Source organism: Oncorhynchus keta, chromosome 8, assembly GCF_023373465.1.
Source record: "Oncorhynchus keta strain PuntledgeMale-10-30-2019 chromosome 8, Oket_V2, whole genome shotgun sequence".
NCBI lineage: Eukaryota > Metazoa > Chordata > Actinopteri > Salmoniformes > Salmonidae > Oncorhynchus > Oncorhynchus keta.
The window spans coordinates 25,402,102-25,422,814 of NC_068428.1; the positions used below are offsets into that span (position 1 = coordinate 25,402,102).

Below are 20,713 nucleotides of genomic sequence, written 5' to 3' on the forward strand. Positions count from 1 at the left end.
CCTGTGGAACGCTTTTGACACCTTGTAGAGTCCATGTCCTGACGAATTGAGGCTGTTCTGAGAGCAAAAAAGGGGGGTGCAACTCAATGTTAGGAAGGTGTTCCTAATGTTTTGTGCACTCAGTATATATGTGTTTGTGCGTGTGTGTGTGTTCCCCTGTCTATGTGTGTGTCTGCATGTGTATGTGTTTACATGTGTGAGAGGATGAGTGAAGTGGGTCACCTCTCTGTACATATTGGGAAGGTTGGGAATGTTCCATCCTGGAGAGATAAAACAGGGGAAGAGGAAGCCTGGATTTACTGCCTGTCTGTCCTGCCTGGAAGAGAGAAGAGCTGGCTGGGTTGGGACAGGACGGGGGCCTTGGGAGTTGGGGTGGGAGGGCTACAGAGCATCTTTAACAGAGCTAGAGGAGGAGGAGCACCTGAGAGCCTGCAGCTGTCTGTCCCTCCTGCACAACTTGGAAAGGAAAGAGGAGGAACAGAGAGAACGGAGGGAGGAGATATGTGGTGGGAAGGCTGTTTATTCACACACTCAGCAGAAGCCAGCTGTAGAAGGAACTATATATCATGATAACTACACTGAGCTTCAAAGTATTGGGACAGTGGCGCATACTTTGTTGTTTTGGTTCTGTACTCCAGTACTTTGGATTTGAAATGTTACAATGACTATAAAGGTTAAAGTGCAGACTGTCAGCTTTAATTTGATGGTATTAATCTCCTAAACATTGTATCATTTCAAATCCAAAGTGCTGGAGTACCGATCCAAAACAAAAAAAATGTGTCACTGTCCCAATACTTTTGGAGCTCAGTGTATATTTAATAACGCCATATTCCATTTTATATGAGAACATACTGACATGATGCATCATATGCATTCCACTGCCATTTCACAGTTTTACCAATGGCACAACTAACTGTTGAAGACAATGCTATATCTTTCCCAGTATTGAAACAGAAGCACATAGCAGACATTGTCCAGTCAGTATTTAGTGTTTTCTTACCAACTGCCGTTACTCCACTCTCCCTTTGGCTGGTGTTATGCGTCTGGACTGGACACCTTCTCAGACGGCCTCAAAACTGGAACAAGGGAGGGATAAGGCGCAGAGGAGAGAGAGCAGGTATATCTCACTGGTCATCCCCAAAGCCAACACCTTCTTTGGCTGCCTTTCCTTCCAGTTCTCTGCTGCCAATGAATGGAACGAATAGAAAAATTGCTGAAGTTGGAGACTTATATCTCCCTCACTAACTTTAAACATCAGGTATCTGAGCAGCTAACCGATCGCTGCAGCTGTACATAGTCCATCTGTAAATAGCCCATCCAATCCCCATATTGTTTTATTTACTTTTTTGCTCTTTTGCACACCAGTATTTCTACTTGCACATCATCATCTGCACATCTATCACTCCAGTGTTAATTTGCTAAATTGTAATGACTTCGCTACTATTGGCCTATTTATTGCCTTACCTCCTCACGCCATTTGCACACATTGTATATAGACTTTTTTCTGTTGTATTATTGACTGTATGTTTGTTTGTTCCATGTGTAACTCTGTGTTGTTGTTTGTGTCGAACTGCTTTGCTTTATCTTGGCCAGGTCGCAGTTGTAAATGAGAACTTGTTCTCAACTAGCCTACCTGGTTAAATAAAGGTGAAATAAAAAAAAATTATAAAATGAGGGAGAGGGAGACTGGCCAAATAAATAGAGAGAGAAAGAAAGAGAGAGGGAGAATGGGTAGAGAGAAAGAGGGAGATAAGGTAAAGAAAGAGAGCAAGAGAGAGGGGGGGTGGGGTATTACTCTTGTGTCATATGAAGTGTGTCCAGACAGTGGCTGCCAGACAGTCCAATCTAGGATCTCTCAGAAGAGCAATAGGAATGTGTTATATAAAGTCATTATGTTAAAAGGTAGAGACGGACAGTACAATGGGCTGGCATTTAGACGTCCCCGCTGGGACATGGCCTTTCAGGGAGGGGTTGTCTATCACAAGGGACGAGTGTGGTGCCTCTCAGAGGACTTGTCCACCCCGCTCCTTCAAAACCTTCTCCTCTTCTTCATTCTCTCATCACCAGGCCTCTCCTCTCTACTGGCCCCATTGTAATCTGTCCTCTTTCCCTTTTGCTGTTCTGATGTGGCCTCCCCTCCCTTCTTCACACTCCTGCTGCAACACACAACGAGCCCTCCCTGTCCGGTCTGGATCAGCCTTTAGTCACTCCCCAGTCACTTCAGGCCAACACTGACCCTGAAGCATGTGACCCTGTGTCAAAGGTCACTGCAGCTGTTAACTTACCTGAACCTTACACTTTGGCTAGACGAAGCAAACTTGACAGTGGACATTGGAAGACTGTTCCTCTGTAGTGAGAAAGGCCGTAGGGGAATGTTCTTCAATTCTGGTCCCGGAGACCCACAAGGTCTGCATGCTTTAGTTCCAGTCCAGTACCAGCACACCTGACCAGATTCAACTAATTAAGGTCCTTAATTTACTGTGGGTCTTCAGGACCTAGGATTAAGTACCACTTCCCAAGGGTAGTCTGGGAGGTTTGTCTCTTAGTCTTTGTACCATGGCAGGCTGTAGTGTTCTACATATGACTGACTGATACCACAGAGCTGAAGTTGCCCCTTGAAAAACACGTTGGAATCCCTTTACAGCTGTGGTCAAGTATTTGTCGACAATGCAAAACCATAGCAGCTTCATATTAGCCTCATAATGAGGTCACAAATCCAAGTATCACATACTTGGTATAGATCCAATTTGATTTCTTGTTTTCTCTCTCACTACTCCTCCAGACATCTTGCAACACATCAAACTTTTCGGGGGAAAAGTGTTGCACAAACCAAACAAAACCCCTTGTTAATTTGATTTGTGAAACGCTTCCTGCAACCTCAGAGCCTGTCCCGACTGTTGTCTTGGTTGTGTTGTAGAAGTGGGCTTCTTGGGCTTCCGAGTGGCGCAGTGGTCTAAGGCACTGCATCTCAGTACAAGAGGTGCCACTACAGCACCACTACAGTCCCTGGTTTGAATCCAGGCTGTATCACATCCGGCCGTGATTGGGAGTCCCATAGGGTGGCGTACAATTGGCCCAGTGTTGGCCCGGTAGGCCGTCATTGTAAATAAGGATCTGTTCTTAACTGACTTGCCTAGTTAAATAAAGGTTACATCTTTTTTTTTTAACAGCCCCATAGATGTTGATGGAGGCTCTCTGTCTCTGTAATGACTATCAGCGTACCCTCTTCCTGACTGACCTGTTAGTTTTATGAGCAGCCAGAACACAAAGTGTTAGGCAAACATCCCTCTCGGAGAATGAGGGCCATGGATTAACTCCATCACGCACAGTCGCCAAGCTGCCTTATAGTCCCACTGACTGTGCTACTTTCTCTTCAGGCTTGATTAAGCTTGATTGGTTTGGTCGAGAACAGTTAAACCCCACTGGTGATTCTAACAGAGTGAGCATTAAACAGATTATAAGCAAACCATTATATAGAAAAGCCACTCTGTGGAAGACTTTGGAACCTATTTGTGTCCCAGTCTCACTCGTTTCTCTACAGCCCAGTCTAAGTACATCAACCCCAGCCATATAATCGGTGCTGGATGGCTACAGCAGTACGTTGGCCTGTTTTTCGTCCCGCAACAAGCCATTGTTTACAGACGGCTCGTTGAGGGAGCTTACGTCTCCCATTTTCCACCTGTAGAAGTGAGAGATTATGTGGTAGCCTAGTCTTGCATGACTGCGTGTTATAGAATGGACTACAATGGCAGTCCACTGGTGAATAATGGTAGACCCTGGATTTAAATGTGTTTTAAACGCTTATTGATAGCGAAGGACACATTCAAACCGACAAATCGTAAGTATTGTTCCTAGAGATATTGGATATGCCTCTGTAACATTAAAACGCTATTTTGGTGAAACCAAATAGTTTCGATTTGGTTGATCAAGGACACCAGGCTACGGAAGCTTCCGGAACGAGAGATCTGTCTGTTAACAATGGCTTGTTGCGGGACGAATGAAGTCTTAGATCCACTGAGTGCTGGATGACCGATGGTGTTTTATGCTGTCTGTCTTTCTGTGATCAGAGAGACACTGAGGGCAGGGCAAGACTGGGCAGGTAGATACTGGAGATACAGAAACTCTGTAGGGGCAGACTGGACTGGCAGGTGCCACCTCACTGGAGACAGTTGTATCTCTCTGATTGAATCAGATATGGAGGACAATAATAAGCACAAAAAGCATGTTGTATTTCATCATAACAAACTCTCTGATGCTAACCATTTGTCAAGGTTGACTAAATGTCCCTAGGTTAGTGGTTAGTGAAATGCAAAGCCTTCTTTCCTGCACCAACATCCAGGTTTCCAGGTAAGACACCAGAGAACCCCAGTCAGTGACATGTCAGGTGTTGTTGTGAGAGAATCTGTACAGGTGTAAGATCTTCATTTGAGCCAGTTTGCTACAGCAGGAAAATAGTCCCCGCAGCAACAGGAAATGTGGATGATTATGTGGATTATAATTTATGGACATTTTTTGTAGGGGTTGATACATTTTTCATCTTTTTTTCATTTTTCATGATACATTACCATCGTTAGAAGCCTTTTAAAAACTCAAATAAACTACAAGCTTGCATTTCCTGCTTTGCAGGAACATTCTCGTCATCAAACGAGTGATCCAATTAAGATCCTACATCTGGTAGCACCTCATGTTCTCTATAATGGTTTCTAATGTAGAGATGCGTGTGAGCCTCAGTTGGTTCAGGACTCAAGCTTAGGCATGTCTGTGTTGCGCTCCTCTGAGGTAAGCTGATGCCTGTAATTATGGGCTAATACCTGGTTGAAGAGAATTCACCTCATTACTTTGATATGGGGTCAGTTCAACAAAGTTAGACATGCTACAGTAGGAGACAACCTGACTCTGGGTTTGCTCCAGCTATTCCACTTCCTAAACGTTATTTATTACTTAGCCTATTATCTTTCAGGCACAATAAGCACCCAACAGGAAAGTAACGTTGATATTTTGTACGTGTGTTGAAGGTCAGAATGCCCAGGTAGTGTCACTGCCAACGAAAGTGGTTTGCACTTGGCGGTGTAGCTATCAGCAGAGGTTTGTCTATAGATGTTTGGTGTTGCTGTGTTTTTAGACCCTTGGCTTAGCTGCTCTGCTAGTGAAATATTTATAGATTGATGAAGTGTGTTTTTAACTGTATTAGTCCATTTTGGATCATAACCATGGCTACACACACACACACACACACACACACACACACACACACACACACACACACACACACACACACACACACACACACATATACACACACACACACATATACACACACACACACACACATACGCACATATACACACATATACGCACACACACATTCACATACACACACACACACACACACATACGCACATATACACACATATACGCACACACACACACACACACACACACACACACACACTTAATCGCAGACATTGCAAAAACACACAAAGACACCGTAAATCCAGGTCCAAGGCGGGCATGTTGAACCACAGTCTGCTGCATCACCCCTGAGCTGCAGCGTGCCACCGTTCATTTACAGGAAAATACTCCACAACCTCACACATACAGACTGGATCATGACTAATGCCTCTATTTGTGTGTGTGTGTGTGTGTGTGTGTGTGTGTGTGTGTGTGTGTGTGTGTGTGTGTGTGTGTGTGTGATAATCCACACACGCATGTGCTTGTCAGTGATGTCTTCAGGATCAGCTGGTTCAGCAGGCTTGTCTCTCCACAGTCTTGTTTATCCACTAACTGTCTCTCTTGGCCGGGACTGGGCTGGTGCCAGGCTCCCCAGCTGGCCCCGGTGCTCCCACGTCTTCCTCCAGGTGTGGACATACAGCCACCTCTCTCACCCTAAGCCCTGCCCCAGGCCACCTGTTCTGGTCTGGTTTTGGCCACCTGTTCTGGTCTGGTTTAGGCCACCTGGTCTGACATGGTTTGGGCCACCTGGTCTGACATGGTTTGGGCCACCTGGTCTGACCTGGTCTGGGCCACCTGGTCTGACCTGGTCTGGGCCACCTGGTCTGACATGGTTTGGGCCACCTGGTCTGACCTGGTCTGGGCCACCTGGTCTGACCTGGTCTGGGCCACCTGGTCTGGGCCACCTGGTCTGGTTTGGGCCACCTGTTCTGGTCTGGTTTTGGCCACCTGGTCTGACATGGTTTGGGCCACCTGGTCTGACAACCAACATAGTAAGCCTCAGTGTGTTTCCAAAGCAGGCGCACATATGGTCTGCAATGTCCTGGGATTTTATTTAGTTTCTGTACCCTTTGAAAAGTTGTATTTGTTTTGCACTGTCTTTGAAGGCTGCTGGCCTCAGTGAGAAGTGTGGGCTGCACTAGTGTTGGTTCCAGGTTCAGTCTGGTCAGATGTTCAGGCTCCTGTCTGCAGGGTAGACATTGTGATCCGCATTAGCAACTGTCTCCTCTCCTCCTCACTCCAGTAACTTTCCACGCTCTCTTAACTCTCTTCCCCATCTCTCTCTCCCTCCCTCTCTCTCTCATTCAATACAGTCACACATAAGCAATCAAGAAAACACCCACACACATCCATTAATCTGGCATTTATATATACACACAAGCAATCATGCTGTTACACAATCAGGTACACACAGTCTCACACACATCTTGAGAGACACGCTAGTGTTGTGTTGGTCAGCTGTATTTTTTCTCTTGAACATTTATTGAACAATTCTATTTTTCTTCAACATTCATTTATTTATTGGATATTGACGCCCGTTGAACAGTATGTGACGATGCGAGCTCCCTACTGCTCGCTCATCACGTCGAACCACCGTTCACCATTCACCATGCGCAACAAGTAGCCTACAAACATTTCCTTTTTTATAAACTGCATTACTGCCTTAAACTTATGAGTGCAACATTTGTTTGTGCTATTAGAGGTAACACAAACTCAAGGACTATTTATTTTGTCGCACACACCACATCCTTTCTCTGAAACATATCGTGTCAGCAGCACTGGTTCTCAATCCCTGCTGAACTCTCAAACAGTTCTTGTTCACTCAAATCTGCAGTGCCTTCAGAAAGTATTCATACCCCTTGACTTATTAAAAATGTTGTTGTTTTACAGCCTGAATTCAAACGGGATTAAATAGATTTTCTTCTTCCACCCATCTATACACAATACTACCCCTTAGTGACAAAGTGAAAACACATTTTTAGAAATGTTTATTGTTTACTGTTTACATTTATTGAAAATTAAGTACAGAAATACCTAATTGCATAAGTATTCACAGCCCTGAGTCAATACATGTTAGAATCACCTTTGGTAGTGATTACAGCTGTGAGTCTTTCTGGGTAAATCTCTTAAGAGCTTAGCAAACCTTAAATTTTATAACATTTGCACATTATTCTTTTAAAAATTCTTCAAGCTCAGTCAAGTTTGTTGTTGATCAATCCTAGTTTTTTTTTTTTCATTTCACCAATGTGGACTATTTTGTGTATGTCCTGTAATAGACATACACATAGTCCACATTGGTGAAGTGAAATGGAGAAAAAAAACTTGTTTCAAAAAATTTCCAAAAAGTTGTGGGTGCATATGTGTTCACCCCCTTTGTTATGAAGCCCCTAAATAAGATGTGGTGCAACCAATTACCTTCAGAAGTCACATAAGTAGTTAAATAAAGTCCACCTGTGTGTAATCTACGTGTCACATGATCTCAGTTTATGTAATAATAATAATAATATATGCCATTTAGCAGACGCTTTTATGTACACCTGTTCTGAAAGGCCCCAGAGTCTGCAACACCACTAAGCAAGAGGCACCACCAAGCAAGCGGCACCATGAAGACCAAGGAGCTCTCCAAACAGGTCAGGGACAACGTTGCGGAGAAGTACAGATCAGGGTTGGGTTCTAAAAAAATATCAGAAACTTTGAACATCCCACGGAGCATCATTAAATCCATTATTAAAAAAACGGAAAGAATATGGCACCACAACAAACCTGCCAAGAGAGGCCAGAAAAAAAGCCATTGCTTAAAGTAAAAAATAAGAAAACACGTTTGGTGTTCGCCAAAGGCATAATGGGGACTCCCCAAACATATGGAAGAATGTTCTCTGGTTAGATGAGACAAAAATTGCGCTTTTTGGCCATCAAGGAAAACACTATGTCTGGCGCAAACCCAACACCCCCAACACAATGTTTTTCATCGGCAGGGACTGGGAAACTTGTCAGAATTGAAGGAATGATGGATGGCGCTAAATACAGGGAAATTCTTGAGGGAAACCTGTTTCAGTCTTCCAGAGATTTTAGACTGGGAGGTAGGTTCACCTTCCAGCAGGACAATGACCCTAAGCATACTGCTAAAGCAACACTCGAGTGGTTTAAGGGCAAACATTTAAATGTCTTGGAATGGCCTAGTCAAAGCCCAGACCTCAATCCAATTGAGAACCTGTAGTATGACTTAAAGATTGCAGCACGCCAGCAATACACCAGGAGCAGTTTTGAAGAAGCTTATAGAGACATACACCAAGATAATATGTTTCCCTTCCAAATTCAACCAATTATGGATGTCTATTTTTGATGGATTAATTCCGCGTACTTAATGTTCGGGCTATGATTTGGGGAAGGCTTAAAACAAAATAATTCAAAATGACACACTATTAGCATCAAGTATCATTAATTATTCTCACGGCTTGCTAGACTATCGTGAACTGCGGTGGCTCAGTAGTCTAAGCAGCGCACTCTTGCGCCCCGTGCTGGGCAGTCTTTTTCTTATTTTTTTGTGAGCACCGAGGAAGGCATATATATCGTCGTTCTCAGGGCCTTTTCAAATGTCTGAAATCTAAGTCTAATTCTAGTGATCAGGCTGCATATTTGATATGTACAAGGCAAGAGGAACGTTTGTTGACTTGTGTGCCTTTTCTGAGAGTTAGCTTTGCATTTCTGGAGCATCGGGAATTCACATCACGGCTTGGTGATGAAAGTGAGAGGGGATGTGGGTTTGTTTGCTTGTTTTTGATTGAGTCCTCCCCCTCTCTCCCTCCTTAACTCTCTCTCTTTCTGCATCTTGGAGGAGTAGGAGGAACAGAGGGTTGCTTTGTGCTCCTGTCTCTGTGGGGCTCTATCTGTGTTTTGGAACAGAGCTAGAAGCGGAGGCTGTGTGTGTGTGTGTGTGTGTGTGTGTGTGTGTGTGTGTGTGTGTGTGTGTGGACATCATAGACAACAGGCATAACACCAGACACCTCCTTCACAGTGGTGTGGGCATCATAGACAACAGGCATATCACCAGACACCTCCTTCACAATATAGTGGGCATCATAGACAACAAGCATATCACCAGACACCTCCATCACAGTGGAGTGGGAAACGTAGATAACAGGCACATCACCAGACACCTCCTTCACAGTGAAGTGGGCATCATAGACAACAGGCATATCACCAGACACCTCCTTCACAGTGAAGTGGGCATCATAGACAACAAGCATATCACCAGACACCTCCATCACAGTGGAGTGGGAAACGTAGATAACAGGCACATCACCAGACACCTCCTTCACAGTGAAGTGGGCATCATAGACAACAGGCATATCACCAGACACCTCCTTCACAGTGAAGTGGGCATCATAGACAACAGGCATATCACCAGACACCTCCTTCACAGTGAAGTGGGCATCATAGACAATAGGCACATCACCAGACACCTCCTTCACAGTGAAGTGGGAAACGTAGACAACAGGCACATCACCAGACACCTCCTTCACAGTGAAGTGGGCATCTTAGACAACAGGCATATCACCAGACACCTCCTTCACAGTGGAGTGGGCATCATAGACAACAGGCATATCACCAGACACCTCCTTCACAGTGGAGTGGGCATCATAGACAACAGGCATCTCACCAGACACCTCCATCACAGTGGAGTGGACATCATAGACAACAGGCATCTCACCAGACACCTCCTTCACAGTGGAGTGGGCATCATAGACAACAGGCATCTCACCAGACACCTCCTTCACAGTGGAGTGGGCATCATAGACAACAGGCATCTCACCAGACACCGCCTTCACAGTGGAGTGGGCATCATAGACAACAGGCATATCACCAAACACCTCCTTCACAGTGGAGTGGGCATCATAGACAACAGGCACATCACCAGACACCTCCTTCACAGTGGAGTGGACATCATAGACAACAGGCATCTCACCAGACACCGCCTTCACAGTGGAGTGGGCATCATAGACAACAGGCATATCACCAAACACCTCCTTCACAGTGGAGTGGGCATCATAGACAACAGGCATATCACCAAACACCTCCTTCACAGTGGAGTGGACATCATAGACAACAGGCATATCACCAGACACCTCCTTCACAGTGGAGTGGGCATCATAGACAACAGGCATATCACCAGACACCTCCTTCACAGTGGAGTGGGCATCATAGACAACAGGCATATCACCAGACACCTCCTTCACAGTGAAGTGGGCATCATAGACAACAGGCATATCACCAGACACCTCCATCACAGTGGAGTGGACATCATAGACAACAGGCATAACACCAGACACCTCCTTCACAGTGGTGTGGGCATCATAGACAACAGGCATCTCACCAGACACCTCCTTCACAGTGGAGTGGGCATCATAGACAACAGGCATATCACCAGACACCTCCTTCACAGTGAAGTGGGCATCATAGACAACAGGCATCTCACCAGACACCTCCATCACAGTGGAGTGGGAAACGTAGACAACAGGCACATCACCAGACACCTCCTTCACAGTGAAGTGGGCATCATAGACAACAGGCATATCACCAGACACCTCCTTCACAGTGGAGTGGGCATCATAGACAACAGGCACATCACCAGACACCTCCTTCACAGTGAAGTGGGAAACGTAGACAACAGGCACATCACCAGACACCTCCTTCACAGTGAAGTGGGCATCTTAGACAACAGGCATATCACCAGACACCTCCTTCACAGTGGAGTGGGCATCATAGACAACAGGCATATCACCAGACATCTCCTTCACAGTGGAGTGGGCATCATAGACAACAGGCATCTCACCAGACACCTCCATCACAGTGGAGTGGGCATCATAGACAACAGGCATATCACCAGACACCTCCTTCACAGTGGAGTGGACATCATAGACAACAGGCATATCACCAGACACCTCCTTCACAGTGGAGTGGGCATCATAGACAACAGGCACATCACCAGACACCTCCTTCACAGTGAAGTGGGAAACGTAGACAACAGGCACATCACCAGACACCTCCTTCACAGTGAAGTGGGCATCTTAGACAACAGGCATATCACCAGACACCTCCTTCACAGTGGAGTGGGCATCATAGACAACAGGCATATCACCAGACATCTCCTTCACAGTGGAGTGGGCATCATAGACAACAGGCATCTCACCAGACACCTCCATCACAGTGGAGTGGGCATCATAGACAACAGGCATATCACCAGACACCTCCTTCACAGTGGAGTGGACATCATAGACAACAGGCATATCACCAGACACCTCCTTCACAGTGGAGTGGACATCATAGACAACAGGCATCTCACCAGACACCTCCATCACAGTGGAGTGGGCATCATAGACAACAGGCATATCACCAGACACCTCCTTCACAGTGGAGTGGACATCATAGACAACAGGCATCTCACCAGACACCTCCATCACAGTGGAGTGGACATCATAGACCACAGGCATCTCACCAGACACCTCCTTCACAGTGGAGTGGGCATCATAGACAACAGGCATATCACCAGACACCTCCTTCACAGTGGAGTGGGCATCATAGACAACAGGCATATCACCAGACACCTCCTTCACAGTGGAGTGGGCATCATAGACAACAGGCATATCACCAGACACCTCCTTCACAGTGGAGTGGGCATCATAGACAACAGGCATATCACCAGACACCTCCTTCACAGTGGAGTGGGCATCATAGACAACAGGCATATCACCAGACACCTCCATCACAGTGAAGTGGACATCATAGACAACAGGCATATCACCAGACACCTCCTTCACAGTGGAGTGGGCATCATAGACAACAGGCATATCACCAGACACCTCCTTCACAATATCGTGAGCATCATAGACAACAAGCATATCACCAAACATCTCCTTCACAGTGGAGTGGGCAACGTAGACAATCAGATTGCAAAAAATCTTCAAATCAAGTATGTCTGTACCTGTGTCTAACTACATACTGGGTTTTGCTTGCAAATGGGATAGACGTTGGTCCAGCCTCACAGATATGTTCCTCTCTATTCAAAACCACTTGTCTCAAACAGCTCAGTCGCTGTATGTATAAGACTGTGTAGTGCCACAGGAACAAAATAATTACAGGTCCCTCTAACTCAGTGTAAATAGAGTTTTATGTCCTTGGCTTGGCGCTCCCTGACTTATGGGAATCCCTTTATTCCCTTGGATGGACATTCTGTTCAACAGCTCTTCCAAACGTATTGATTTACAGATGGAGAAACTTCCGGACCACTACCATACCACGGGTTTCCTGAGCACTCTACCAGACTGAGCGATAGACAGGCTAGGGGACAGGCAGCCTAGGGGGCAGACAGGCTTCGGGACAAACAGGCAGACAGACAGTCAGACAGAGAGACAGACAGAGACGCTGTAGAGCTGCAGTAGCAGACCCGAGGAGAGGAGGGATGGACAGCTCTGCAGACAAACAGGGCAGCTCACAGTCATAGAGTATGTTCTGGTTCTGAGTGTCATGACAGTAACCTCTGTTCTGGTGCTACAAGTAGTGTTGATTACGGCTCAGCCATGTCCAGTTATTATCTGGTCAATGGTGCCATAATCAATCTCAGATGGGAAAGACAAGCAGGCTAGAGGACAGACAGGAAGGCAGACTAAGGGTCATGCAGGGAAACTGTGTGCTAGAAGAAAGCCTGGCTGGCTGGCCCCTGTTGAGATAACCATAGTGATATACACTAAGTGTAGGGTCCATAGGCTAAGCTATTTGCTTTCATAGCACTTCAGCTGTACTTACACTTCCCTTAGGCTAGAAGGGTTTACATCACCTCTGAGTAACTCTCTTTAACACACACACACACACACACACACACGTTATATGTCTTTGGGAAAATTAAAGGAAAAGGACCTATCATCTCTCCATTCAGTAGAGGAAAAGGAAACACAGTCAGTTCTCCCGATGTCATATCCTCTATGAAGACATCTGGGAAATGATAATGTGCTGATCTAGGAACAGTTTCCCTCAGCCCCTGTCCTGTTCATATGGGTGTGGTGTTATGACTGATCAGGAAGAGGTTTAGTGCAAGGCAGAATCCTCCTTTATTTCTTTATTTTCTGATGACCAGGTGGCGAATCGCATCTCTGCATGTCTGGCAGACATATCAGTGTGGATGACGGATCACCACCTCAAGCTGAACCTCGGCAAGACGGAGCTGCTCTTCCTCCCGGGGAAGGACTGCCCGTTCCATGATCTCGCCATCACGGTTGACAACTCCACTGTGTCCTCCTCCCAGAGCGCTAAGAACCTTGGCGTGATCCTGGACAACACCCTGTCGTTCTCAACTAACATCAAGGCGGTGGCCCGTTCCTGTAGGTTCATGCTCTACAACATCCGCAGAGTACGACCCTGCCTCACACAGGAAGCGGCGCAGGTCCTAATCCAGGCACTTGTCATCTCCCGTCTGGATTACTGCAACTCGCTGTTGGCTGGGCTCCCTGCCTGTGCCATTAAACCCCTACAACTCATCCAGAACGCCGCAGCCCGTCTGGTGTTCAACCTTCCCAAGTTCTCTCACGTCACCCCGCTCCTCCGCTCTCTCCACTGGCTTCCAGTTGAAGCTCGCAGCCGCTACAAGACCATGGTGCTTGCCTACGGAGCTGTGAGGGGAACGGCACCTCAGTACCTCCAGGCTCTGATCAGGCCCTACACCCAAACAAGGGCACTGCGTTCATCCACCTCTGGCCTGCTCGCCTCCCTACCACTGAGGAAGTACAGTTCCCGCTCAGCCCAGTCAAAACTGTTCGCTGCTCTGGCCCCCAATGGTGGAACAAACTCCTCACGACGCCAGGACAGCGGAGTCAATCACCACCTTCCGGAGACACCTGAAACCCCACCTCTTTAAGGAATACCTAGGATAGGATAAGTAATCCTTCTCACCCCCCCTAAAAGATTTAGATGCACTATTGTAAAGTGGCTGTTCCACTGGATGTCATAAGGTGAATGCACCAATTTGTAAGTCGCTCTGGATAAGAGCGTCTGCTAAATGACTTAAATGTAAATGTAAATGTCTGTATCCTCCTCCCTGGAGGAAGTGTGAGTCTTACTTCCTGTCCTCTCGTTATCTAGCTATCTCTCATTGACGGAAAGGACAAATCCGCCCTGAGCTTGATTGAACCTCTGATTGGCTGCCACTGTACATTTCACATTTCACATATTCCACAGCGCAGTACTCACTACTCACTGTCGATCGTCTGTCCTTTAGTCATTACATGAAACACTAAACCTTCTGGTATTCACAAAAAACTAAAACAAATACGCGTGCAATACGCACCCAGTAAGAGTAATCACGGCTCAGCACGACATTGAAGGGAGAACTCCAGTGTCAAGCCCTATTAGAGTCATATGGAGAGGAGAGGGATTGAGTCATCAGCTCAATCATTGGGCGCAAATTGTCGACTAGCATCCCAACGCTAACAGCTAATTCTGATTGTTTTACCTTCAGGAAAAGCCATCTGGGAATTTGAAAGAAGAGCCTAAAAGATGGAACCGAAATTATCAGACCACCACCAGAAGTTCCATCAAGGAAGTCCTCCTGTCTCCTGAGTGGCACAGCGGCCTAAGGGACTACATCGCAGTGCTTGAGGTGTCACTACAGCCTTGGTTCGATCCCAGGCTGTGTTGCAGCCAGCTGGGAGCGGGAAACTCATGAGGCGGTGCACAATTGGCCCAGTGTTGTCCGGGTCAGGGGATGATTTGGTTAGTCGGGTTTTCCTTGTCCCATCGTGCTCTAGCGACTCCTTGTGGCGGGCCGGGCGCCTGCAAGCTGACTTTGGTAGCCAGTTGTACGGTGATTCCTCCGACACATTGGTGCGGCTGGCTTCTGGGTTAAATGAGCGGTGTGTCAAGAAGTAGTGTGGCTTGGCAGGGTCGTATTTCGAAGGACGCATGGCTCTCAACCTTCGCCTCTCCCAAATCCGTACGGGAGTTGCAGCGATGGGACAAGACTGTAAATACCAATTAGATATTGTCACACTGGTATAAAGGATTTGGAGACAGTTGCAGGAATAAAAAATACGGGTTTTTAATACAGCCTAAACAAACAAGTTGTGGCAGACCAGGGGTTTGTTTCAAAACGTTTACACAGATCAGACACGGACAGAGTAGGATTAGCTCAGGTTCAAAGGTGTTTATTAAAATAATAGTCCAAAGGAAAAGTTCTCCCCCATGAGACCCTCTCCGGGATACCGTCTTCTGGGCTCCGGGTCTTACTGTATCCCCCAAGAGACCCTCTCTGGGATACCGTCTTCTGGGCTCCGGGTCTTACTGTATCCCCCAAGAGACCCTCTCTGGGATACCGTCTTCTGGGCTCCGGGTCTTACTGTATCCCCCAAGAGACCCTCTCTGGGATACCGTCTTCTGGGCTCCGGGTCTTACTGTATCCCCCAAGAGACCCTCTCCGGGATACCGTCTTCTGGGCTCCGGGTCTTACTATATCCCCCAAGAGACCCTCTCTGGGATACCGTCTTCTGGGCTCCGGGTCTTGCTGTATCCCCCAAGAGACCCTCTCTGGGATACCGTCTTCTGGGCTCCGGGTCTTACTGTATCCCCCAAGAGACCCTCTCTGGGATACCGTCTTCTGGGCTCCGGGTCTTGCTGTATCCCCCAAGAGACCCTCTCTGGGATACCGTCTTCTGGGCTCCGGGTCTTACTGTATCCCCCAAGAGACCCTCTCTGGGATACCGTCTTCTGGGCTCCGGGTCTTACTGTATCCCCCAAGAGACCCTCTCTGGGATACCGTCTTCTGGGCTCCGGGTCTTACTGTATCCCCCAAGAGACCCTCTCTGGGATACCGTCTTCTGGGCTCCGGGTCTTACTGTATCCCCCAAGAGACCCTCTCTGGGATACCGTCTTCTGGGCTCCGGGTCTTACTGTATCCCCCAAGAGACCCTCTCCGGTATACCGTCTTCTGGGCTCCGGGTCTTGCTGTATCCTGTGGGGATCAAAAACTGAACTCCCTCCTGTTACGTCTGGTACCATCCTCAACTATACGGGAGTCCTTTCTTCCCCCAGTCTCACCTGGGAGCCAGGTGTGCGTAATCAGACAAGACAGTCCGGGGTTGATGATAATGAATCCAGTTCAGTGAAGCCTAGATGGCCGGTGACGTCGACCTCCGGAACTGGTGAAAAGAATGAGCAGCAGTTCAGGGGGGATCCGTGACAGATATCACGAAATTGTGGAGAAAAAGGGGTAAAAGTACAACAACAAAAAATGTCTAATAATAAAAAATAAGGAAGTCCACCTGACCAAAGTAAAGTGATACAAAGAATCAGAACAGGAACCTGGTGGACGAGGGCTCTCTCTCTTGCTCTTTCTCTCCTTCCTTGTGTATGAGGGTTTCTCTTAAGAGGATTATTATTATTTATTTTTTCCCCATTTTATTTTTCCAGGGGAGTCCATTAAGAAAAGCGCAGTACACCGACTCTGTAATAAGCAGGAAAATTACCTTCGTAGAAACCACAAATGGAAAATGACCTAGTTTAAAAGAGTTCAATTTGAGCCTTTTTTCTCCCCAATTTTGTGATATCCAATTGGCAGTTACAGTCTTGTCCCATCGCTGCACCTCCCATACGGACTCGGGAGAGGTAAAGGACAAGAGCCATGCGTCCTCCGAAACACAACCCAGCCAAGCCACACTGCCTGCTTAACCCGGAAGTCAGCCTCACCAATGTGACGGAGGAAACACCATACACCTGGCGACCGTGTCGGTGTGCATTGTGCCCAGCCTGCCACAGGAGTCGCTAGTGTGCGATGGGACAAGATCCCTGCTGACCAAGCCCTCCCCTAACCCGGGCGAGGCTGGGCCAATTATGCGTGGCCCATGGGTCTCCCGGTCTCTGCCGGCTGCGACAAAGCCTGGACTCAAACTAGGATCTCTAGTGCCTTAGACCACTGCACCACTTGGGAGGCACAACAGTGCTCTATTTAAGAAAAAATGTCAAGTGCAGTCAGTTCCTGATGTCTTGGTTGTACTGTTTGTGTATAGGCTAACAGTATAAACCCCGTCCTGCAGAGTGATCTCGCTCTCGCTCTCGCTCTCTGGATCGGCCATAACAACAAGAACAGCTGCTTTAGCCATATGCTACTTCACTCTACCTCTCTGAAAGAGAATTGCACACACACACACACACACACACACACACACACACACACACACACACACACACACACACACACACACACACACACACACACACACACACACACACACCAGGCAGCTCACCACATGTTATGGGTCCAAAGAGGTGACTGTGACACAGATCTGTCAGGGTTTTTCCACTGTTTTCACTGTAGTTTGGATGGGCCATTGACCCATAATCATTCTTGCATATGCCTCTGAATACGTAATCAAAGCACTTCAAGAGTGTTCATAAACATGAGGTGGTCCCTGAGGGATTTACGTATCATACGAGGGTGGAGTTAGGGTGCTATATGTTATATGTTGTCATTCTGGTGTTTCTACAGTCAGGTCAGTTATTCAAGTTGTCTATTGTTTATTTGGATAGGTAAGATTCCTGTAGCACCTCACTGAACTCTCTTATCACTGAACTAAGTCTCTTGACTCAGTTAAAACAGGTCTGGCAGGTTTATGGTTTGGTCTTTGTTTTCAGCTGCCAGTAATAGCATGTGAATGACTAGACTTGTACATGTATACCGCCACACGCGTGTACATGTAGACTCATTCTGGTGGGAAGCTGCTATAGACCACCAAGTGCTAACAGTCAGTATCTGGATAATATGTGTGAAAGGCTTGATGATGTATGTTATATCAACAGAGAGGTACACTTTCTGGGTGATTGAAATATTGACTGGCTTTCATCAGGCTGCCCACTCAATGAAAAGCTTCATACTGTAACCACTGCCTGCAACCTGGTTCAGGTTATCAATCAACCTACCAGGGTATTTACAAACAGCACAGGAATGAAATCAACAACATGTGTTGATCACAACTTGACTAATGCTGCAGAAATTAGTTTGAAAGCAGAATCCAAATCCATCGCATGTAGTGATCAGGATTTAGTAGCCATATCTATGAAAACCAAAGTTCCAAAGGCTGGGCCTAATATAGTGTATAAGAGGTCATACAATACGTTTTGTAGTGATTCTTATGTTGATGATGTACATTTCTGAAATTGCGTATTCCAGTTACTAATAAGCATTAAGAAAATGACTGTAAAAACTGTTAAATCCCCTTGGATTGATGTGGAATTGAAAAAGTGTATGGTTGAGAGGGATGAGGCAAAATGTATGGAAATAAGTAGAACAGCACAACCGATTGGCAAACATATGGAAAATTTAGAAATCATGTGACTAAACTGTATAAAAAGAAGAAGAAACTACACTATGAAACAAAGATAAATTATATAAAGAATGATAGTAAAAAGCTGTGGAACACTTCAAATGAGATTTTGGGCAAAAAGACAAACTCATCTTCATCAGTCATTGAATCAGATGTCTCATTCGTCATAAAACCCACTGATATTGCCAACTACTTTAATGATTTTTTCATTGGCAAGATTAGCAAACTTAGGCATGACATGCCAGTAACAATCGCTAACACTACACATCCAAGTATATCTGGTCAAATTATGAAAGACAAGCCTTGTAATTTTTTATTCTGTAGAGTGTGTTTGGAAGAGGTGAAAAGATGCTTGTGTCTATCAACAATGACAAGCCACCGGGGTCTGACGACTTGGATGGAAAATTACTGAGGAAAATAGCAGACGATATTGCCACTCCTATTTGCCATATCTTCAATTTAAGCCTACTAGGAATTATGCGCCCTCAGGTCTGGAGGGAAGCAAAAGTCATTCCGCTACCTTAGAATAGTAAAGCCCCCTTTACTGGCTCAAATAGCCAACCAATCAGCATGTTACCAACCCGTAGCAAACCTTTTGAAAAAATAGTGTTTGACCAGATACGATGCTATTTCACAGTAAACTAATTGACATCAGACTTTCAGCACACTTATAGGGAAGGACATTCAACAAGCACAACACTTACACAAATGACTGATGATTGGCTGAGAGAAATTGATGACAAAAAGATTGACGCTGTCTTGTTAGACTTCAGTGCGGCTTTTGACATTTTTGAGCATAATCTGCTGCTTGAAAAACGTATGTGTTATGGCTTTACACCCCGTGATATATTGTGGATAAAGAGTTTCCTGTCTAACAGAACACAGAGGGTGTTCTTTAATGGAAGCCTCTCCAACATAATCCAGGTAGAATCAGGAATTCCCTAGGGCAGCTGTCTTACTTTTTTCAATCTTTACTAATGACAGTGGCTTTGAGTAAAGCCTGTGTGTCTATGTATGCGAATAACTCAACACTACACACGTCAGCTACTACAGTGACTGAAATGACTGCAACACTTAACAAATGGCTGCAGTTAGTTTCAGATTGGGTGGCAAGGAATAAGTTAGTCTTAAATATTTCAAAAACTAAAAGCATTATATTTGGGACAAATCATTCACTAAACCATAAACCTCAACTAAATCTTGTAATGAATAATGTGGAAATTGAGCAAGTTGAGGTGACTAAACTGCTTGGAGTATCCCTGGATTGTAAAACTGTCATGGTCAAAACATGTTGATACAACAGTAGCTAAGATGGGGAAAAGTCTGTCCATAATAAAGCGATGCTCTCCCTCCTTAATAACACTATTAACAAGGCAGGTCCTACAGGCCCTCATTTTGTCGCACCTGGACTGCTGTTCAGTCGTGTGGTCAGGTGCCACAAGGAAGGACTTAGGAAAATTACAATTGGCTCAGAACAGGGCTGCACAACTGGCCCTTAACTGTACACAGAGAGCTAATATTAATCATATGAAGTCAATCTCTCATGGCTCAAATTGGAGGAGAGATTGACTTCATCACTACTTGTTTTTGTAAGAAGTGTTGACATGCTGAATGTACTGAGCTGTCTGTTTAAACTACTAGCACACAGCTCAGACAACCATGCATACCCCACAAGACATGCCACCAGAGGTCTCTTCACAGTCCCTAAGTCCAGAACAGACTATAGGAGGTGCACAGTACTACATAGAGGCATGACTACATGGAACTCTATTCCACATCAGGTAACTGATGCAAGCAGTAGAATCAGATTTTAAAAAGCCACACACACAGGTTCAAACACACGCATACACACACAAACGCTAGCACTCCACACACACGTACATTGAAATAACATTGTATGGTGGTATTATACATGTTGTATTGTAAATATGTAGTTGTGTAATAATGTTATATGATGTACTGTTTTATCTTTTGTGTTATGTGTAATGTAAGTGCCTTAATCAGTTTGGACCCAGGAAGAGTAGCTGCTGCCTAATAAATAGAAATGCAAACACTGCTCTGTTCTCTCCTCCTTTCTTCTCACTGTTATATTTGTTCCTATGTTCAATGTCACAGTC

The 20,713-nt window shown here is 45.8% G+C and overlaps 1 protein-coding gene across 8 annotated transcripts in view; it reads left to right on the forward strand.

Annotated features, from left to right (window-relative positions):
- Positions 1–20,713, forward strand: part of LOC118387048 (SAM and SH3 domain-containing protein 1-like) — a 342,773-nt gene that overhangs the window by 250,204 nt on the left and 71,856 nt on the right. The window lies entirely within an intron of this gene.